Source organism: Haliotis rubra, unplaced genomic scaffold (assembly GCF_003918875.1).
Source record: "Haliotis rubra isolate DU_JTF1 unplaced genomic scaffold, ASM391887v1 Scf303, whole genome shotgun sequence".
In the NCBI taxonomy this organism is placed as follows: Eukaryota; Metazoa; Mollusca; class Gastropoda; order Lepetellida; family Haliotidae; genus Haliotis; species Haliotis rubra.
In genome coordinates, this window is record NW_025766973.1 from 1 (window position 1) to 25,547 (window position 25,547).

Below are 25,547 nucleotides of genomic sequence, written 5' to 3' on the forward strand. Positions count from 1 at the left end.
TACACCCGATGTTGGCAAACCCTCTTGATGATGAAAAGTTCAATGTGGCCTACATCTCACATACTACTGCGTAAGTAATATACTTGACTTATTGTAATGTCAATAATAGAGCTTCATTCTGTCGAGAAAATGTTAAATATGTCTGTTAACATTTAGAAAATTCAGAGATAATAAGGTAAAGGTACTCATTTTCCTAAGAGGTTTAACTGGACCTGTTGGATATTTTGGGCTTGTAGAAATTTCAGTTCATTACAGTTTTTGTATTTTGGTTGAGGGGTCATTAAACTTATTGAAAAAGAATCCTTTGAAATGACATGTTTTTCTCCAGCTGTTTAATTTTATTTCCATGATTTTGTAACAGAAATGGGTGACAACACATCAGTAGATACCACATAAGCATTCCGGCGGACAATCTGGAACTACATCCACTGTATGCGGCATCCGTCCGGTAGCTGCCTACAACCACTGGGAAGTGAACCAACTGTTGGAGAGGAACCTAAAGTCCTATATCAAAACAGTTACATGCTACCCAGAACGACTACTGACGAAGAAAAGGACTATGATGACATGATGAGAGAGTTCAAACATTCTGAAAAGGACGAGATATTTAAGTGACTTTGATGTTGAGGAGAAAATAATTTAAAAACCCTGCTCTGCCATCTCTGTAAAACAGAATAATGGATTGTTGGAAGATTCCTGTGCCAGTTTATTCACATTTGTCTGCAGTTTAAAAGTTAACATGGAGTGGAATGTCAATCTTTTAAAATAAAGAAATTTCCCGCTCCTCCTACAAAGACCTTTTGCTCTGGCTTTCGGTATTAAGCCTTTATAAATCTCCATGTACTCATGATGTAATCCTTTCTTTCAGGTTCATGCCTAAAATCTGATGTTGTTAGAGGCCCGGTTGCAGAAGTGGGAATTGATGTACAGTCTTCGTTGCAGTGATGCGTCACATGGCGTGACACCAGATACTATTGTTGCCGGGATGCAGAAGTGTTGTGATAGCCAAGCTGGGTGATGTGAACTTGGCGAGAAAAAATATGGTGGGTTCTTCAATGGCCACAGGTGCTGACTCGTTCCTTGCCGCCACGCCTGTTGGTCTACATGTGGGCCAACTTGTATAGGTTTCACTGGCTTCGGAAGCTTGCAGCCTTGTGAAGGAAGGCCTGCCCTGGCTATCTGTGATATTTTTACTGTGTGTGTGCATACTGGGTATGTGCAAGCCATGATGAACCTGCATTTCAAGGAGGTCCGAGTGGAGCTGTGAGTGACTTGGTGAGTGAGTGCGACTAGGTGTGCCAGCGAGGGAGGTATGGGTCAGTGGTTAACTGAATGACTGCCTCCAGAGGGGATCTCCACACGTTATTTTATACCTGTCACCTTCTCCATTCCGTGGTCAAAGGTCAATCTTGTCTTTCATGGAGTGGTGCTCTTCGACTGTTGTATGTGACACAATGTACTTCCGACTCGTGTGTGCAGTGACACTTGTAACGAACATGTTTGCCGAAATCAAAGATCTGCAGCAGCTCAGTTGCAGACATACATCGCGAAAGTGTGCATGCACATGCATTCCGGACTGCTGCCACAGTAACTGTGAATACTATATTCTGATGTTGGCATTACTGGGTTCTAGTCAGTGAGACTACAATATAGCTAATTCCTATTATTGCTTCACCTTCATCAGCACACACACAGCCTGTAGGGGTCGATGCCTTTCATGGCACAGAAGTCGAGAAAGCCAAGCCAGTTTATTTTCTTTTGCAGATGAAGTTGAAAAATGTCGCAGAAGCGAAAATAAGACTTAAGATCTGCAGTAAATAGCAGTTATCATGTGATATATTTTAAATCAACCCTGGCAATGTTATTAGTTATTCTTTACAGTTGCCTCATTGCATATTGTACAAAGTAATTTGCCAGAAATGATGTTGAATTGGTTTGGCCTAATCATGATTAGTGTGAGGTTTAAAGTTAAATGAATGTTTTGGATAGACATTTAAGAAAATTAACCTTAATGCATTTCAGAAATGGTTCCATGTCATTTAGATATGATGATTTTGATGATATTTCAGATTCTTCAGGAATTAATTGTAGCGGCTTTTCATCTTCCTGTTGCCAAACTTGCTTTAGAAAGGGACTTTGACCAACACAGACTGTGTGTAAAGTGTTTGTATAAGCGGTAGTTTTCATTTTAGATGTGTAGATTTGCACCATTTTCCTACACCAATACATGTATCAATTACTGATTTATGAACTGATCTTATGTGACTTCATTGGCATGGATAGAATTCAACCCGGACGATTTCTAGACCAAGAAATCATAGTGAAAAACAAATGATCACGTTTAACTGTAACTGTAACCATGGTTTACAAGACAAGGAGTTGATTCTATCCGACTTGGGCTCTTTTATCAACTGCTGCACTATCAGTTAACACCACTGACTTAATAAGTCTAGACTTACGTCCACACTGCCATCAAGTTCAAAATCACTGGAAGAGTTGTGTTCTGTTGATACTGTTTGTTCCAAGATTCCTCAGAATGGTTTTCAAGGACAAACAGTGTTTTTCAGTTTCAAGTACACGTGTACTCCTCTTCAAACCTTCACATTATTTATTTGTTCTGTTTCTAAACAAATCCTTACTAACTCAAACATTTTTGGTATATATAAAATGTTTTTCAAATGTATTTGTATATTATCCCAGTGATTTTGACAATTATGGTAATCATGTATTGTTCAATGGCATTCTTTACAGTTATATGAACACAATGTTTTTATGATGTTTGTTCTTACTTCCATGGTGATCTGAAGACCTGTATGCTGATAAATCAAATGTTAGAGAATGTGAATTGTCTATAGTATTGTGAGGGCAGATAACTATTTTTTGAACTCTCTATAACTGTTACTATGAAAATGTTGAAGCATCTACAAGTTGTACAGATTGTTAGACTTGTTTATATCTAGGTTTGATGCATTATGGATTCACCGAATCTGTTCCATAGTCATGTCATGGATGCAACATTCTACTTTCCTGTACCTTAATGTTGAGATGCAAGGGTACACTATCGCATATCATGATACAAACACATATCTGATACAAACACCACTTGCAAGGGGTTCCTGTCTGTATGTCACACACACATTGTCACACAAGGCAGATTCCTTGTTATTATAGGTGTCAAAATTTACTGTTTTATTTTATTTTAATTTGATTTTTAAATTGTTTTTTGGCAAGTCAATTGTATGTCACACAAACCCTTCGTATTACTAATTTGCTCCCTAAGTAACCCTCACTAATACAAGTGTAATCTACCAACCGTAACCAGATGCTTTTTCATTGTTATCATTTTGTTACGCCTGTTGAGCATGTTACACTCTCATTTCGATCATTCCATGTATGTAGAAATGTTCATGTGTGTGACCCACACTGTCTCTGCCACTGATCAGTAGATTCAACAAGAACCACCTTGCCCTACCAGGCTCCATCACTAGAAGATGAATTCAAATAGTTATTACCATGTTTTGTTGCCATCGAACATTAGCAAGCTACACTGAGATTACGTCTCTTTCATTAGTGCTATAGCCATGTAATTGAAGCATGCAAAGTACCCTACAATCCATCTGACAACGAGATTACCCATTCCTGCATTACTCTTGTAATATATTGGAGGTATTCATTGTCAGAATAGGTCAGGTTTTTTATTGGTGCAATTATTATAGTATGTTGTAATATTTATCTGCTTGATGCCGTTTCCTGATTGGTCGAGACAATCATGGTTTGATGAAGAAATCTGATCAGGAAAGGATATCAAGGCTTTCACTCTTGTGTGCTGAGACCACCTATCACTATGAATAGTTATCTCATCTGTAAGGTTTGGGGGTGGGGTGGGGTGGGGTGTTTGTATAGTGAGGTGGTTGCCACTTGGATGTGTCTGGTATGGTTTCACTTTCGGTTTACCATATGAACAGTTCATTGTGGCCATCGTCCAGATCTCAGCAGCTTGGGTGTTCATGTCTGTAGATTATGTTTTAAGTGGAAGAGTATCAAACTTTGTGATATAATTAATGATTACACTGCGTTATTAATTATTTATTTCAAATGAAAACAATATTAGATTGAATTTTCAATAATACTGTACTAGGTTTGATCCCTTTGTTACCAGTAAGATGGCTTATATGTATAAGGATGACAGATACCCAGATATGTCCGCTACTTCAATCTGTGGTGTGTGTGCGCCAGGATTCAGACAAGGTCTGATAACCATTTGAAACCTGAATCTCTCAATGTACCTCCTGTAGTGTTAAAACAAGATGTCCATTATACACAGGTTGCTGGTTTCAAGAGGTTGTGAGCTATGTAAACGAACATGACTCCTGGTTGGCCTAGGGCTGTTCACAAGTTCATCCCAGCACCTCGACTGTTGGTCCGGCCTTTCGCAGGAATGGGAAAGAACCTTGCAGCTACAGTCGAATGGTGCTGGGATTACTTTGTGGAACATCCCTGGAGCTCGGATAGGCGACCTGAGTACTCTTTCCCGCTGACTTATGACTTTATTTATTACTGGGTTGTTTACTGACATACAGTATTATGTAACACGTGTTCGTACTACTTGTTAGTACAAGCTATGACGTACTGTGTACATGCATTGTTTTTAGCCCTTTCCTACGTTGTGATAACATGTTGCTTCAAAATAAACATCAATCAAATGAAACAATTCTTGTATGTTTTTTATTCCATGTATGAGTGAACAGAGACTGAGGTCAGTTCATTCACAGATGTAGAAATGTACTGAAGTTATAATAACGCATTTTTTCACATGTAGATTGTTAGTTCGTAATACAGTCATATAAAATCGATTATTCTTTGACTTATTTTGATTCGTATCTGTTAGATATCGTTGACTCGAAACTGGTGACAAGCTTAGTTTCTCAAGAAGGAACGGGATTTGTAAAACACGATTAGTACTTATGTGTTATATATTATTAATTATAAGTTAGTTCACGATATTGCTGGTGTGGAATAATGCTGAGTACGGCGAAAAACTAGACTCACTCACTCACTATTGCTGATGTGAGGCTAAATTAATTCACTCACTATAAGTTAGCATAGTGAGTGAATGAATGCCGAACAGGGCAGTCGGCAATATGCCAACTATAGCTGAAGGGGTCGTTGTCGGCACAGGTACTACAGATATGTACCCCAGGTACGTTTCTGTATACAGATATGTACCCTAAACAAAGTCAAAATACAGAAACGTACCTGGTACCCTAAAAGGCGGAAGAGTCCATATTCCGCAATCCAAAACCGAAACCTCATGTAGTTGTTCCGGTTCAACTGATTCCGAGTGGTATTCATGTGCATTGCGAAATATCCGTTACTGTGTATTCTCATTACTTACATAACGCAATCAAATGTATCTAATACAACAGTATGACTGTTCCGATCAAGAATACGACACAGTGGGAATGGAATCGTCCTAAGGTACGTTTCTGTATTCTCATTATGGCCAGGGTACGTTTGAAACGTACCTGGGGTACATATCTGTAGTACCCGTGCCAACAACGACCCCTTCAGCCCAACTGCTCTCAAGAAGTTAAAGACGACAGATTCATCAAGTCAGGTCGACCTGGAGGCAAGCCATGCCCTGGGGTCCTTTAGTTCAATAATGGACATGGTCCATGAACTGGCCCCGTCATAGAGGCCCCTAACGGAGTCACGTGCATCGCGACCTGGCACACAACCACCGTTTGAATTCTTTGAAAAATCTTATTTTAGAACATCTGACTTGAGTCCAAAACATCCCGTGGTCTTACCGCGGTGTAAAATGTTGCACCATAGGCTGTGACTCCGAGGACCATAGCACTTGATGTGAAAATCAATGAGGCTCTCTATCCAGGTGTTAAATGTGAGGGGTTCACGTGAGAGGAGGGGGTGTTGGCGAAGGGGAGGGGGCTTTTGGCTTGTCATTGTGCAGTTGCACCACATCACGTGGTGTTTGTCGCCGGACCTGACTATGTACAAAAGTGCGGCGACTCAAAACACAGTGGTGTTGACAGTTGGGGTGACGTAGCCGTGAGGGGCACATGGAGACGTGTATTGTCGGTCATGTCGTCGTCAGCCCAGTCAGCGTTATTTTGGGAGCCTATGTCACTGGCATTAAGAGCGCAGATGTACCGGCAACACATGTGATCTGTAGGAGGATTAGGTCATGAGTCCATCAATCGGGACAATTCGGTAATGTCCGCGATCAGCATCGGAGACAAAGACCAGGCCATATTTAACATCCATTTGTGATACATCACTGATTTTTACGTACCATAATCATTTCTATTCTTGGAATATCACTTTTTGATTGCCTAGTAGGCTATAACACAAGCGCTCATTTTATCCCCAAACTGGTTTTTATCTCCAGGAAATCGAGACCGTGTGACTTGGGAACAAGAGCTCATTGGAGGATTTTATAAAAGTCCTCCGTAAAATTACCATTGGACTTTAGTAGAACTTTCTAAAGTCGACATGAAGCTATCAGTTATGATAAGTGGATGTTTGATCGGAGAGGTACAGTTTTGGAACTAGTTTCTTGAAATCTATATCTTCGAGCCATGAAAGCTGTCCAGTAAAAAAAATGCAGTCATTTGGATTTCTGGCCAGCGCAGTTTTTTGATGAATAAGCAGTACTAGCCCGTCGCTAGTAAAAATCCAGTCGGGCCAGTAAATCTCCACAGTAACTGGCCCGACTGGCTAGTGAATTTTCTTTGGGTCATTTTGTAAATATATCATTCTCTCCGACTTGTTAAGTTACGATACACTTTTAAATCATGCAAGATTCTGTCCTGATGAAAGTGTTCATCATATTAGCAGCTTATTGATGAAACCCGTGTCAAAATTCAAGTGAATTATTTTGTGGGTTCGTAACTTTCAGGCATAGCTAGCCTTGTAAGTGTGTACTCCTACACGAACATTGTAAGTGTGTACTCTCACGTGTGACCTTTGTAAGTGTGTACTCCTACACCCGAATATTGTAAGTGTTTTTACTCACGTGACCTTTGTAAGTGTGTACTCCTACACGAATACTGTCAGTGTGTACTCTCACGTGACCTTTGTGAGAAGTGTGTACTCCTACACGAATATTGTAAGTGTGTACTCTCACGTGACCTTTGTAAGTGTGTACTCCTACACGAATATTGTAAGTGTGTACTCTCACGTGACCTTTGTAAGCGTGTACTCCTACACGAATATTGTAAGTGTGTACTCTCACGTGACCTTTGTAAGTGTGTACTCCTACACGAATATTGTAAGTGTGTACTCTCACGTGACCTTTGTAAGTGTGTACTCCTACACGAACATTGTAAGTGTGTACTCCTACACGAACATTGTAAGTGTGTACTCTCACGTGACCTTTGTAAGTGTGTACTCCTACAGGAATATTGTAAGTGTGTACTCTCACGTGACCTTTGTAAGCGTGTACTCCTACACGAATATTGTAAGTGTGTACTCTCACGTGACCTTTGTAGAGTGTATTGCTCCTACACGAGAATATTGTAAGTGTGTACTCTCACGTGACCTTTGTAAGTGTGTACTCCTACACGAACATTGTAAGTGTGTACTCCTACACGAACATTGTAAGTGTGTACTCTCACGTGACCTTTGTAAGTGTGTACTCCTACAGGAATATTGTAAGTGTGTACTCTCACGTGACCTTTGTAAGTGTGTACTCCTACACGAATATTGTAAGTGTGTACTCCTACACGAACATTGTAAGTGTGTACTCTCACGTGACCTTTGTAAGTGTGTACTCCTGCACGAACATTGTAAGTGTGTACACTCACGTGACCTTCGTAGTGTGTACTCCTACACGAACATTGTAATTGTGTGCCCTTCTCACGTGACCTTTGTAGCGTGTACTCTCCACGTGACCTTGTGAGAGTATGTACTCCTACACGGACATAGTAAGGTGTGTGCTCTCATCTGACCATTGTGAGTGTGTGTGTCTCATCTGACCATTGTACGTGTGTACTGTCATCTGACCATTGTAAGTGGTGTGCGCTCTCATCTGACCATTGTAAGTGTGTACTCTCATCTGACCATTGTAAGTGTGTTCTCTTATCGGACCATTGTAAGTGTGTACTGTCATCTGACCTTTGTAAGTGTGTACTGTCATCTGACCATTGTAAGTGTGTACTGTCATCTGACCATTGTAAGTGTGTACTCTCATCTGACCATTGTAAGTGTGTACTCTCATCTGACCTTTGTAAATGTGTACTCTCATCTGACCATTGTAAGTGTGTACTCTTATCTGACCATTGTAAGTGTGTACTCTTTTCGGACCATTGTAAGTGTGTACTCTCACGTGACCTTTGTAAGCGTGTACTCCTACACGAATATTGTAAGTGTGTACTCTCACGTGACCTTTGTAAGTGTGTACTCCTACACGAATATTGTAAGTGTGTACTCTCACGTGACCTTTGTAAGTGTGTACTCCTGCACGAACATTGTAAGTGTGTACACTCACGTGACCTTCGTAAGTGTGTACTCCTACACGAACATTGTAATTGTGTACTCTCACGTGACCTTTGTAAGCGTGTACTCTCACGTGACCTTTGTAAGTATGTACTCCTACACGAACATAGTAAGTGTGTACTCTCATCTGACCATTGTAAGTGTGTACTCTCATCTGACCATTGTAAGTGTGTACTGTCATCTGACCATTGTAAGTGTGTACTCTCATCTGACCATTGTAAGTGTGTACTCTCATCTGACCATTGTAAGTGTGTACTCTCATCTGACCATTGTAAGTGTGTACTGTCATCTGACCATTGTAAGTGTGTACTCTCATCTGACCATTGTAAGTGTGTACTGTCATCTGACCTTTGTAAGTGTGTACTCTCATCTGACCTTTGTAAGTGTGTACTCTCATCTGACCTTTGTTAGTGTGTACTCTCATCTGACCTTTGTAAGTGTGTACTTCTTCATGACCTTTGTGTGTACTCAGAACTTCCACTTCTGAGTGTGGACACTGCTGTGAGCTCAAAACTCTTACGTATTTTCGAACGGAAGAGCATTTCCGTAAATATACAACGACTAGTTTCAATAATGTGTTTGACCATCAGCTGATCAGTGATCACCCGCGCCGGCCCTGCAGCGAACTGTCAATCAGGGAAGTGATGGACACTGAGATAGCGGCGCGCGCATCAAGCCCAGGTGACACGCGCCCCAAGCAATTCTCAAACCCCGCACAGAGGTCGACAGTTGAAGAAAGAACGCTTTATCTCTCATGAAACTTAATAAACCCGGTTTGTATGATTGCTATCGTCAGACCCTCACCTTGATGACTAACCATAGTGACGCTGCCAAAAATTCTGAAAAAATACATGACATCATTTTCGCGCCGGTTATGGCGTCTTTAATCGTGTTTATATCGTTTGTAATCATTATTGACATGAGTGCTATTGTCGCTAAATTCTACTGTCAATCAATCATTGATACAGATTATGAGGAGTGTCAACAGTATTTGAGCTCAATCTTGTCTCATTGCTTACGATAACGGATCTAGATTTTAAACACAACTTCGAAATGGCGTCAGTGGGATAGCAAATGATTTGTTTTTCGACTTTTTGAAATTGTAATTTTGTTTCATTTTAATGCGTGCGGCGGAATTAACACGTAAACTCAACTAAAAAGCTATATTCCCAGCACGTTCCCATTAATGTCTAGCAGGGTAACACATATACGTCATACACAGTAAACAACGGTTATAACGAACTCAAAGGGACCACTAATTTCAGTTCGTTTTAACCATACTTCGCTATAAGCGAGTGAGTGAGTTTAGTTTTACGCCGCACTCAGCAAAATTTCCAGCTATATGTCAGCAGTCTGTAAATAATCGAGTCTGGACCAGACAATCCAGTGATCAACATCATGAGCATAGTTCTACGCAATTGGCAACCGATGCCATGTGTCAACCAAGTCAGCGAGCCTGACCACCCGATCCCGCTAGTCGCCTCTTACGACAAGCATGGGTTACTGAAGATCAATTCTAACTCGGATGTTCACGGGACTCGTTATAAGCATTTCGAGATATAACATGTGGCCAGAACATAAGGAACAGTTCGATATATCCGTCAGTTTGTTAGAAGCTTGTTCCTTATAAACGTTGTTTGTTGTAGCATATTGTTGCTGAGTGCGACGTAAAACTAAATTCACTTGCTCAAATAAACATAGACCGCATCATGCAAACTGCCGTGTTTGATCAGCAGTTCTTGGAAGCTGACAAATGACGAAGTAGACGAAGGGTTTGTGAATAACAACTCCCTGTACTAGATGCTGTGTATACTTGTCAGGCAGGACTTAATGATAATCATGGCAGTAATACACATTACAGGTGAAGGAATAACTATAATTATAATTGTCATACACAAGTGAGTGAGTTTGGTTTTACGCCGCTTTTAGCAACATTCCAGCAATATAATGGCTGGTGACACCAGAAATGGGCTCCACAGATTGTACCCATGTGGGGAATCAAACCCGGGTCTTTGGCGTGACAGAAAACACTTTAACCACTGGGCTATCGCACCGCCCCTTGTCTTACTGGAGAGGGGTTAACATTAACGGTAACAGAATCTACACCGAAACCTCGCTACTACTGTTGTCGTCCATTAACAGTCTGCATTTGATACTAAAGTTATTGCATAACGTGAGATATAGATCGGCAATTCAAAAATGACCTTCAACTCGGAACAAGTAATTTTAGTCAGATAACTTCCCCGAGGACAATGATACAAGCAGTAAAACGAAATATATTTTGATGCGGGCATAAATCACAGCTCCAACGAAGGCACCTTCTTGCATCGACAGCTACTTGCATATGCATGGAGTACAAAACATAGAAAGCGTCCCAAATATAAAGTACATTGATATGTAGTATTCAGATTTGCCATTTCGTGTCAGTCATGAAATAGGCAAAACACTTGAACGTTAGTTGATATATTTTGTCCATTGTGTCTGGTTAAGACCAGTTACGGTGACCCCGGCACGATTATGCCGGCACGGACCGGTTCCCGTTGCGCGGAGAGGTCACAGGGCATGCGCACGACTCGAAACGGGAGAGGTACGTGCAGAAAACACATATTTTCAGATGTACTGTGGGGCCGTCACGGATACTTCCTGTACTCCATCAATAGATGAGACCATGCAAGTCTCGACAACAAACACACTCACGACTTTCCTTGTCACCTGCATGTAAAAGTGCAGCGTCATTTAAATGGTTCTTTTTAGGTGTGGTCTTACTGACTGACTGAGTTTAGTTTTACGCCGCTTTTAGCAATATTCCAGCAATATCACGGCGGGGGACACCAGAAATGGGCTTAACACATTGTGCCCATGTGGGGAATCGAACCCGGGTCTTCGGCGTGACGAGCCAACGCTTTAACCACTAGGCTACCCCACCGCCCCTGTGGTCTTACTTGCTGTCACTGTTATACTTAAAGGCGTCTCGTACACAGTCTTTAACATTGAATGAAAGATTTCGTGGAAACTTGTGCTTCAAAGCGTTTGAACCCAGTTGTGATTAGGAATAGATTTCATGAAGTACCCAGGGGCGTTGGCCTAGCCTAGTGGTTAAAGCGTTCGCTCGTCACGCCGAAGACCCAGGTTCGATTCCCCGCATGGGTACAATGTGTGAAGCCCATGTCTGTTGTCCCCCACCATGACATTGCTTGAATACTGTTAAGTGAGGTGTAAAACCAAACTCACTCACTAACTCTGTCTGTCTCTTGATGTATGTCTGTGTCTCTGAAAGAGCTCTTCTCTTCTCTCTCCCTTTCTCTTGTCCTCTCTCTCTCTCTTACTCTGTGTGTGTGTGTGTCTCTCTCTCTCTCTCTCTCACACACACACACACACACATACACACACACGCACACACTCCTGGAAGGGACATTGTCGCGTTGTCGCCCTCTCAAATACAATCAAAATGAGGCAAAATTAATCAAAACGCGACACGCGACATCGCGACATTTCGCCCATTTGTCGCATTGTCGCGATGTCGCGTGTCGCGTTTTGGTTTATTTTGCCTCTTTTTATTTGTTTTATAGAGGGCGACAATGCGACAACGTGACAATGTCCCTTTATGGGATTCCATAACGTACAGATGTGCACTTATCTGAGATAGGTCGCGTGTCCATGAGTTCGTACCTTTGTTCAGTTCGTGTTGGAATCATGATTAAAAGCATACAGGTGTGATAAGACTTTAGTTACCAGCACTGAACGACACATGACAGTTCAAGATATGTGCCGTGTGACAGAGATCTTGACCCCATGTTTTCCGTCCGGAAAGTCAGTGCATGTGAATTCCCATGTGCCCACTGAGATGTACATGGTGTCTCAGGAACTCCAGTCGGAGACAGGGGCGGTGGGGTAGCCTAATGGTTAAAGCGTTGGCTCGTCACGCCGAAGACCCGGGTTCGAATCCCCACATGGGCACAATGTGTGAAGCCCATTTCTGGTGTCCCCCGCCGTGATGTTGCTGGAATATTGCTAAAAGCGGCGTAAACCCAAACTCAGTCAGTCAGTCAACCAGTCGGAGACGCCGCTTTTATCAAAATTCTAGCAATATCATGGCTGGGGACACCAGAAATGGGCTTCACACATTGTACCCATGTAGGGAATCGAACTCGGGTCTTCGGCGTGACCAGCGAACGCTTTAACCATTAGGCTGCTCAACCGCCCCGCTTCATGTAAAGAGTTTGCAGTACAGAAAGGGTTGTGCAGAGGGAAAATAATGAAGCCTGTGATATAGACTAACCGACCAGACTGTCTCAGAATCCCCGAACCACATCATTTTCCCCTCCGTACAGGACTTTCTGCAATGCTTGAGCCCTAAATGAAGCAAGTCCAGATTTCCTCTGAATCGCCCAACTCACTGGTCTCCTTTTCAATTTAATTGGAATTATTATTTCTGTCCAAATTATATATATTCAGAGACTAAGCATAAGTCTAACTAACCGACTTACTGACCGACTTCTTCCAGCCCCAAACAGCAGACGACATGTAAAGATACCCGGATGTACTATCGGTATTGACTGACGGTCTGTTTTCCTTCTTTCCACAAGGTTGTGTAGTGTAAATATTATCCGTCATATGAGGATATTAAACTCCATTCACTTCTGACCTCTTTCTTCAAGTACTCGTTGACAGTTTCAAGTGTCTCCAAGGTCATGGACACCTTAGCACGTGACCAAGTTGATTTCTAATGCGTATTAAAGGTACCCTTGGATGTACCAATGTATTTAGTTCTTATTTGATACTTTGTAAATATGGATAAGAAATTTAAGGACTGTTTGTGATTGTGGGATGGTATGATTAGATCAGCTCTAACCAGAAACTTACTTACATTAGATGTACCGATGTGTTCAGTTCATATTTAATACTTTGTAAATATGGATAAGAAATTCAAGGACTGTTTGTGACAGTGGGATGGTATGATCAGAGCAGCTCTGACCTAACGATAGTGTCAGTGGCTGAAGAGGTTTGTTTGGGAGTTGACATCGTTAAAACGTTCCCTGGGCTCATTTGCATATGTCTAGATATAACTCCATATAACCAGTATTTCTTAATATGGAATTGTGTTAATAAGTGCGATTTGTCTGGTAGTCGTATCGTCTGGATTAGCGAGGTGTCGCTATGTGTGACAACTGGATGAAAGGCACACAAATCGTTTAATAAAGCCCTCTAAATGAAGCCAGTTAATCTGGACCGGATCTGTACCAGCGACGTCGTCGGATTAACAGATCAATGTCAGGGAGTTAGGATCTATGTAATTTCAACATGGCAGCTCTCTCTTCTTCATCCCTGATACAATGGATTAGCGGGAACTATATTCACACTCTAGACCAGGTATATGTTGAAAATCAGTGGGAAAAATGTATAAAGATCATCCCAATTACATTAAAAACACACCCCACCCCCACCCCCTCCCCAAAAACAAAAGGGAGAAAGAAAATAAATAGATAAGAAAGAAAAAAAAGCCCAACGTTGTGTGCTAGTAATTTGGTGCCTGGCTCTTTGGGTGTGGGTTCGAATCCCGGATGGGGCTCAACCCAGCAAAAGTACTTGAATCTGTACTTTATTGAGAAAGTGTAATCCCAAATATAACACATGTTACATTTAACCACTTTCTAAATGCCATTGTGTAATCAAAACAAAAAAACTCCGCATATACGGTGCCTGACAAAACATGCACATGAGCACCTGCGTACGCTGTTATTAGCACCGACATAAGCGAAGTTTTCATGCTTATACATGTATACCCTTTAACACTTTTAATGAGAAATAAATACACGTGTTAATGCTTGTTATATTAAAAACAAGTGTATATGACCGACTTACTGTCCTCTTATCTAGACGTGCAACTTTAAAGGATAGAATTACGATACACCAATGGGCTTAACATTCAGTGCAGCCTTGCAGCAAGGCTAATCTGGGGCGGATACAGCTTCTTGAGAATGTGTGTGTGTGCGTGCGTGCGTGGATCCGCACGCCCTTGGATTCGCCTATGATTATGACTGACAGTCTGTTGTTAGGGGTACTGATGGTTTGCCCTTTACACATTCAAGTCACGTGATGAAATTAAATCATTTTAAACACGATAGAGATCATTAAAACTTACAATGCCCAGTGATGTTGTGTAAGCAGCGTTGCCTTGTACCAAATACATATCACCGACACGCAACCTCCATACACAGGGGAGCGCTGTTAGTTGAAGAGGTTATTATTGACCCGTGGTAATATCGTGACTCACCTTTCTGACATACATTAACACTAACACTTACAAGAAGATAAGATGTTGTGTACGTGCAGAACATATGTCCAGCGTATGTCAGTCATGTCGAGGTGATATCACACATCATGTACATATACACGGGGTATAGGTTCCACCATAGGTTGGGGCTCATACGGATGTCTAGGCTAACGCTTACCGTCGCTTAGTCTCTGAATATATAAAATTTTGATTGTAACAAATAAACCATTTAAATTGAAAAAGAACTCCAGGGAGACCAGAGATTGTGGAAATCTAGACTTGCTTCATTTGGGGCTTTAGCAGTGCAGGGAGGGCCAGGCTGTAGGGGAAATAATGTGGTTCAGGGACTGTGAGACAGACTTACGGATGTCTTGTTTCATAACACTCTCTCATCTTTTCAAGCCTACTTTTATTATTTTGGGGCTGTTTCTATTTTAATTGATTTTCTGGGTAGCATAAATGTGTTCTGTTTCACATTAAAACAATATATGGCTCTTTGGAGCGCATTTAAACATCTTGGCCGTTCTGTATTGTTTCCTTGCAGACCTTATGACTTGATATACATTTGTATATATGTCACAGTACTGGGTACACAGATACATGTACGGGATGTCAATTACTGGATGTTATGGTCAAAACTTGATTATTTTAAGGCCGCCATATTTTTGCTGGGATATTGTTGAGTATGGCGCCAATCAACAAGTAAAAATAAAACTAATCTTTTTGGTTTATTGTCATGAAAATGATCATGAAACAAGAATCAACTCACTGAATGAATGAATGAATGAATGATGAATGAATTTCAGACTTTAAATCTATTCACAAAATAGAGAAAAATGCATGTACACATGTTTTAGAGTTATATAGACGTGGTCGTTAATATAGTTGCCTGCAGTACGCAATATATTCCAATCTGCTTTTATCAAATAACATATATTTTCAACATGGCTTGCCTGCCTGTAAGCAAGGGAAAGACCTTAACACCTTACCACAGGCGACAACGACAGGGGTGGGCCAGGGCACAAGGTAACACCAGGGACGGCGCCAGTGGCGATTCACATCGTGGTGATGGGCGATCCAAGGTTTTGCCTCCGATTCACAGATGGCAGAGAACGTTGTTGGCGACATCGCGTCGAGCGGATCAGCAGAATGCCATAAAGGTTTGCTTCATGTATTGTCCACCATAGTGGACAGATCAGATATTTATGAACACGCTCGAAATTAATTGTCCAGATATTTACATATTACATATCATCATTATACCTTCACTATCATTTCATCAGTTTCCACATTTTTGTTCGTAGAATTCCAATGTTAATAAAGGTTCTGATTTTCAAAAAGTAAACAACTTGCCATAATATCGTGGCGTCATATAGTTGTCTCATATAATATCACGTATATTTGTTCTGATCTTAGTCTGTCATACAGACCCTGAAACAAATATATCCAAGAAAGCCCACCCAAGTCTAGAAAATGTGGCAAGTCTAGATTTCCTCAGCTTCTGAAAACGAAGAAAGTCTCAGGGCTCCTTTTCATTATATATATATATATATATATATATATATATATATATATATATATATATATATATATATATACTATGAGCTTTTGTTCTGTAAAATATGTTCATTTCAAGAGACTAGTTGTTGGTCTATTCTGATCTATACAATTCTTGATACTGTGATATTCTAGTTGGTTTTAATGTCCTTCGTCGACAGGTTTTAAAATTCATGCATTTAACATGAATTCATAACTATTTTAGTCACGGTGTGGCTGAAATACTGCTACTGTGACTATAAACTTTAACTCACTCACTCACTCTGATCCTACAAACCATGAGTTAAACACAATATAAAACCAAATCACCTTTGTCCGCAAGCTGATAGGCGTGGCCTTTTTCTTTACAGATGTAAATACTCCATTATCCAGACATTTTCGCTTGTAAAGGTCTGGTCCAGATTAACAGGGTTGTATGACTGGGACGTTAATAAGCATGATGCCTCTCACCCAGCTCACAGCCACATATAATGTGAAACCTCGTGAATCCGGACGGCAGAGGTGTATACCGAGAAAAAGCCCAGATCAGACAAGTTTCCGGATTGTTGACTCAAAGGTTGCCCCGCTTTACATGCTCTGAACACGCGCTTTACGTGTGTGTACGACCCAGCATTAATTGCCCGGGAGATGGAGGCGAGTTCAGTGTTGGGGACAAGGGAAGGGTTGGGACGGGTTAATAAGGTTATCAGCGAATATTCACTGACGATCGAGAGTGATTTGTGATTAGTTATTCGTTACAAAATGTACTTACATAAACCTTCCTTGATTTATGTATGTCATTAGCTTTACATTCATCTAATTATGCTCATCTAATGTCTGATGATAAAGTACACTGGTTGGCGAGTTACGAAACAGCTTGACTATAGTATATCAGCAATCGCTGCAGTATTCAGCGCTATCAAATTCCAGTGACTTATTTACTCGTAATCTTTGTAATTAGCGAGATAGTGACAAGGCGCTGGTGTCTCTGCTAATTGCGGCATCCATTCACGCTGCCATTAACGTGAGGTCAAATGTTATCACAGTGCAGCCTGCGGCACGGTTCAAGGACGGCTTGACATATCGCACTTGAAAGTCTGGACCGATACAAAGAGCTGTGATGAGAGATGTCGTGTCATCAGCTTGTCACCGAAACCAGGTTGATTCGCGCACTCTTACCAGTTATCCCTATGGAAACTCCTTTTAAATTAGAAATAACACCTTTTGATAATATTTGTATAAGAGAGAGAGAGAGAGAGAGAGAGAGAGATGAAAATGCTGTGAGTAGAGAGAGGAGAGACGGGGTGGTATAATGTGAGAGAGAGGGGTGGAGTTTATGAAAAAATGCTGCAGTAATGAATAATGTGAGTGGGGTAGTTGAATTGAAAGTGGCCATGGGGTGATTTTATGAAAGTAGGATGGTTTAATGAAAGTGAAAGTGCTGTGATTTAATGAACTGACTTACAGACTGAGTTTGGTTTTACGCCGCTTTTAGCAATATCCCAGCAACATCACAGCGGGGGACACCAGAAATGGGCTTCACACGATGTACCCATGTGGGGATTTAATGAAAGTGGGGTAGTTTAGTGAAAGTGGGGTAGTATATGGAAGCGGGGTGGTTTAATGAAAGTGGGGCGGTATAATGAAAGCGGGGTGGTATAATGAAAGCGGGGTGGTATAATGAAAGTGGGGTAAGTTTATGAAAGTGGGGTGGTTGAATGACAGTGGGACGTTTGGATGAAAGTGTGGTGGTCGATGAAAGCAGTATATATCGCAGGCACTTTGGCGGGATATGGGTTCTAGCACCGCATCCAGAAACTTAAACTTCCGTGGCCAACCGACTATACCCATAGGTTAATTACACGTAGCTGTCAGGCACATGGCTGTGCCGATGGCCATAATAACAAACTGCTGTTATTTCATTTATACTGACCAGTGAAGGTCCGGGTTAGAATGAACCTTCAGCAACCCATGCTTGTCGTAAGAGGCGACTAACGGGATCGGGTGGTCAGGCTCGCTGGATTGGTTGACACATGTCATCCGTTGCAAATTGCGCAGGTCGATGCTCATGCTGTTGATCACTGGATTGTCTGGTCCAGACTCGATTATTTACAGACCGCCGCCATATAGCTGGAATATTGCTTAGTGCGGCGGAAAACTAAACTCACTCATGTATACTGACAGCGTTGTGAAGATACAGACACACAGCTTTAACCTAACTCAGGGAATATACAAGCATACATATACTCTCTGTTAGAACCCATATCCCTCTTGAATGTATCTACGATAGCACAAAGATGGTGGAATAAATATGAACCTGTGAATGAAAGGGGATTGTCGTGCGTGCGTACGTGCGTGATCTTACGTGTGTTTAACTTTTTGAGGGTGTATCATGATCACATGGGAATGCAGTCCTAGGAGTGTGGGTCAAACCTTACCATGTATAATCAGTTTGGCTCAAAAGCGGACCGATGAATTGCAATCTAACTCGAAAACTAATAAACATAAAATACTCAATGAAACGCAGACAAAGTTTCTTCTCCGAACACCTGGCTGTCCCTTTCTCTGCACTCGTAACAAACAGTGAACTGTGTCAATATTTTCATGATAGTTTGTTAAACAACTTTTTTATTTTTAGACAAAAAATGACGTACATTATAACAATTTCACAAATCATGTGGTATAATGACATGGAAACAACGTGAGACCATGGTTATATACACAATTAATTTGAAATTGTAAATATGATGACATATTTTGGAAATTGTTTCTGGACATTTGTTTGTGAAAATTGTTAAGAATTGTTCATTTTTACAGAGTGTAGCAAATTCTTGATCATGATTAAGGACTGTTTGTAGAAGTGATTATCTTTCTTTGCTATACATTGTACAGGATAATTACATGGTGCTGCTCATCTTCTAAGACATTACACATTTCACAGAGACGTTGTTCTAGTGGTACCGCCGTCATATAGCTGATATATTGCTGAGTGCGGCGTAAAACTAAACTCACTCACTCACTCTAGTGGTATTGTATGTAACTTTGAATGGATGTGTTTTCAGGCTCTTTGAACACACAAAATGACTTTAAATATATGTATGTAAATACACAAAGCATTATTACAAACTAGTAAGTACTTTTTGCATTATGATTCATATTATTGTTTTCGTGTTGTAACGATTCAAGGACAGCCCGACATATCACCCTTGAACGTCTGAACCGACACACAGAGATATGACGACAGTCTCCTGTCATCACAATGTCACCGAATTCATGTTGACAAGATTCCTCGTACTCTTTCCCACCATTCTAAAACACATGACAAGACTCCACGTAATCTTTCCCGCCATCCTAAAACACATGACAAGATTCCACATACTCTTTCCCACCATCCTAAAACACATGACGAGATTCCATGTACTCTTTCCCACCATCCTAAAACACAGACAAGATTCCACGTACTCTTTCCCACCATCCTAAAACACATGACAAGACACCACGTACTCTTTCCCACCATCCTTAAACACATGACAAGATTCCGCGTACTCTTTCCCACCATCCTAAAACACATGACAAGACACCACGTACTCTTTCCCACCATCCTAAAACACATGACAAGATTCCGCGTACTCTTTCCCACCATCCTAAAACACATGACGAGATTCCACGTACTCTTTCCCACCATCCTAAAACACATGACGAGATTCCACGTACTCTTTCCCACCATCCCAGTGAAAACACACTGACAAAACTCCACGTACTCTTTCCCACCATCCTAAAACACATGACAAGATTCCACGTACTCTTTCCCACCATCCTAAAACACATGACAAGATTCCTCGTACTCTTTCCCACCATCCTAAAACACATGACGAGATTCCACGTACTCTTTGACCACCATCCTAAAACACATGACGAGATTCCACGTACTCTTTCCCACCATCCTAAAACACATGACAAGATTCCATGTACTCTTTCCCACCATCCGAATGAAAACACATGACAAGATTCCATGTACTCTTTCCCCCCATCCCAGTGAAAACACATGACAAGATTCCTCGTATTCTTTCCTACCATCCTAAAACACATGACAAGATTCCGCGTACTCTTTCCCACCATCCCAGTGAAAACACATGACAAGATTCCTCGTATTCTTACCCACCATCCTAAAACACATGACAAGATTCCGCGTACTCTTTCCCATCATCCTAAAACACATGACAAGATTCCACGTACTCTTTCCCGCCATCCTAAAACACATGACAAGATTCCTCGTATTCTTTCCTACCATCCTAAAACACATGACAAGACTCCATGTACTCTTTCCCACCATCCTAATACACGCTGACGAGGATTCCACATACGCTTTCCCCCACCATCCTAATACACATGACGAGATTCCACGTACTCTTTTCCCACCATCCTAAAACTACATGACAAGATTCCACGTACTCTTTCCCACCATCCTAAAACACGCCGACAAGATTCCACGTACTCTTTCCCATCATCCTAAAACACATGACGAGGATTCCACGTACTCTTTCCCACCATCCTAAAAACACATGACAAGACACCACGTAATCTTTCCCACCATCCTAAAACCACATGACAAAACTCCACGTACTCTTCCCACCATCCTAGTGAAAAAACACATGACAAGATTCCTCGTATTCTTTTTTCCTACCATCCTAAAACACGACATGACAAGATTCCACGTGCTCTTTCCCACCATCCCAATGAAAAACCGCATGACAAGATTCCTCGTATTCTTTCCCACCATCCTAAAACACATGACAAGATTCCATGTACTTCTTTCCCACCATCCTAATACACGCATGACGAGATTCCACATACTCTTTCCCACCCATCCTAAAACACATGACAAGGCACCACGTGTACTCTTTTCCCACCATCCTAAAACACATGACAAGATTCCCACGTACTCTTTCCCGTCATCCTAAAACTCATGACCAAGACTCCACGTGCTCTTTTCCCACCATCCTAAAACACATGACGAGACTCCACGTACTCTTTCCCACCATCCTAAAACACATGACGAGATTCCCACGTACTCTTTCCCACCATCCTAAAACACGCGGACAAGACTCCACGTACTCTTTTTCCCACCATCCTAATACACATGACGAGATTCCACGTGCTCTTTCCCACCATCCTAAAACACATGACAAGATTCCACGTATTCTTTCCCCACCATCCTAATACACATGACGAGATTCCACGTACTCTTTCCCACCATCCCTAAAACACATGACAAGATTCCATTACTCTTTTCCCACCATCCTAATACACACATGACAAGATTCCACGTACTCTTTCCCACCATCCTGAAACACATGACAAGATTCCACGTACTCTTTCCCACCATCCTAAAACACATGACAAGATTCCACGTACTCTTTCCCACCATCATAATACCGCATGACCAGATTCCACGTACTTCTTTTCCCACCATCCCTAAAACACATGACAAGATTCCACGTACTCTTTCCCCATCATCCTAAAACACACGTGACGAGATTCCGCACGTACTCTTTTCCCACCATCCTAAAACACATGACAAGACTCCACGTACTCTTTCCCCATCATCCTAAAACACATGACAAGACACCACGTAATCTTTTCCCACCATCCTAAAACACATGACGAGACTCCACGTGCTCTTTTCCCACCATCCAAAAACACATGACGAGATTCCACGTACTCTTTCCCACCATCCTAAAACACATGACAAGACACCACGTAATCTTTCCCATCATCCTAATACACATGACGAGATTCCACGTACTCTTTCCCACCATCCTAAAACACATGACAAGATTCCATGTACTCTTTCCTACCATCATAAAACACATGGCGAGATTCCACGTACTCTTTCCCACCATCCTAAAACACATGACGAGATTCCTCGTACTCTTTCCTACCATCCTAAAACACATGACAAGACTCCACGTACTCTTTCCCACCATCCTAAAACACATGACAAAAACTCCATGCACTCTTTCCCCACCATCCCAGTTGAAAACACATGACAAGATTCCCTCGTATTCTTTCCTACCATCCTAAAACACATGACAAGATTCCTCGTGACTCTTTCCCCACCATCCCAATGAAAACACATGACAAGATTCCTCGTATTCTTTCCCACCATCCTAAAACACATGACAAGATTCCATGTACTCTTTCCCACCATCCTAATACACATGACGAGATTCCACATACTCTTTCCCACCATCCTAAAACACATGACAAGGCACCACGTACTCTTTCCCACCATCCTAAAACACATGACAAGATTCCACGTACTCTTTCCCGTCATCCTAAAACTCATGACAAGACTCCACGTACTCTTTCCCACCATCCTAAAACACATGACGAGACTCCACGTACTCTTTCCACCATCCTAAAACACATGACGAGATTCCACGTACTCTTCCTCCCACCATCCTAAAACACATGACAAGACTCCACGTACTCTTTTCCCCACCATCCTAATACACACTTGACGAGATTCCACGTACTCTTTTCCCACCATCCTAAAACACATGACAAGATTCCACGTATTCTTTTCCCACCATCCTAATACACATGACGAGATTCCACGTACTCTTTCCCACCATCCTAAAACCACATGACAAGATTCCACGTACTCTTTCCCACCATCCTAATACACATGACAAGATTCCACGTACTCTTTCCCACCATCCTGAAACACATGACAAGATTCCACGTACTCTTTTCCCACCATCCTAAAACACATGACAAGATTCCACGTACTCTTTTCCCACCATCCTAATACACATGACAAGATTCCACGTACTCTTTTCCACCATCCTAAAACACATGACAAGATTCCACGTACTCTCTTTCCCATCATCCTAAAACACATGACGAGATTCCACGTACTCTTTCCCACCATCCTAAAACACATGACAAGACTCACGTACTCTTTTCCCTATCATCCCTAAAACACATGACAAGACACCACGTAATCTTTTCCCACCATCCTAAAACACATGACGAGACTCCACGTACTCTTTCCCCACCATCCTAAAACATATGGCACGGATTCCACGTACTCTTTCCCACCATCCTAAAACACATGACAAGACACCACGTAATCTTTCCCATCATCCTAATACACATGACGAGATTCCACGTACTCTTTCCCACCATCCTAAAACACATGACAAGATTCCATGTACTCTTTCCTACCATCATAAAACACATGGCGAGATTCCACGTACTCTTTCCCACCATCCTAAAACACATGACGAGATTCCTCATTACTCTTTTTTCCTACCATTCTAAAACACATGACAAGACTCCACGTACTCTTTCCTACCATCCTAAAACACATGACAAGACTCCACTTACTCTTTGCCACCATCCCAATGAAAACACATGACAAGATTCCATGTACTCTTTCCCGCCATCCTAAAACACATGACGAGATTCCTCGTACTCTTTCCCACCATCCTAAAACACATGACAAGATTCCACGTACCCTTTCCCACCATCCTAAAACACATGACAAGATTCCACATACTCTTTCCCACCATCCTAAAACACATGACAAGACTCCACGTATTCTTTTCCCACCATCCTAAAACACATGACAAGATTCCTACTTACTCTTTTACCAGCATCCTAAAACACATGACAAGATTCCACTGCATTCTTTTCCACCATCCTAAAACACATGACAAGATTCCACGTACTCTTTTACCACCATCCTAAAACACATGACAAGATTCCACGTACTCTTTTCCACCATCCTAAAACACATGACAAGATTCCACGTATTCTTTACCACCATCCTAAAACACATGACAAAGATTCCACGCATTCTTTTCCACCATCCTAAAACACATGACAAGATTCCACTCATTCTTGTACTCTCACCATCCTAAAACACATGACAAGATTCCAATGCATTCTTTTCCACCATCCTAAAACACATGACAAGATTCCACTGTACTCTTTTACCACCATCCTAAAACACATGACAAGATTCCACGTACTCTTTTTCTCCACCATCCTAAAACACATGACAAGATTCCACGTATTCTTTACCACCATCCTAAAACACATGACAAGATTCCACGTATTCTTTACCACCATCCTAAAACACATGACAAGATTCCACGTATTCTTTTTTACCACCATCCTAAAACCACATGACAAGATTCCACGTACTACTTTTTACCACCATCCTAAAACACACGATGACGAGATTCCATGTACACTTTCCCTACCATCCTAAAACACATGACAAGGATTCCACATTACTCTTTCCCACCATCCTAAAACATACATGGAGAGATTCCACGTGCTCTTTCCCGCCATCCTAAAACTCATGACAAGATTCCACGTGCTTCTTTCCTGTCATCCTAAAACTCATGACAAGACTCCATCGTATTCTTTTCCACCATCCTAAAACACATGACGAGACTCCACGTTCACTCTTTCCCACCATCCTAAAACACGCTGACCGGATTCCACGTACTCTTTCCCACCATCCTAAAACACGCATGACAAGACTCCATTGTGCATTCTTTCCCACCATCCTAATACACATGATGAGATTCCACGTGCACTCTTTCCCACCATCCTAAAACACATGACAAGATTCCACGTGATTCTTTTCCCCACCATCCTAATACACATGACGAGATTCCACGTACTCTTTCCCACCATCCTAAAACACATGACAAGATTCCACGTACTCTTTCCCCACCATCCTATCACACATGACAAGATTCCACGTACTCTTTCCCCACCATCCTGAAACACATGACAAAGATTCCACGTTATTCTTTCCCCACCATCCTAAAACACATGACAAGATTCCACACGTACTCTTTCCCACCATCCTAATACACATGACAAGATTCCACGTACTCTTTCCCACCATCCTAAAACACATGACAAGATTCCACGTGCTCTTTCCCATCATCCTAAAAACACATGACTTCAGATTCCACGTGCTCTTTCCCACCATCCTAAAACACACATGACAAGACTCCACGTGCTTCTCTTTTCCCATCATCCTAAAACACATGACAAGACACCACGCAATCTTTTCCCACCATCCTAAAACACATGACTCTAGACTCCAAACCTGCGTGCATTCTTTCCCACCATCCTAAAACATGACGAGATTCCCACTGACACTCTTTCCCCACCATCCTAAAACACA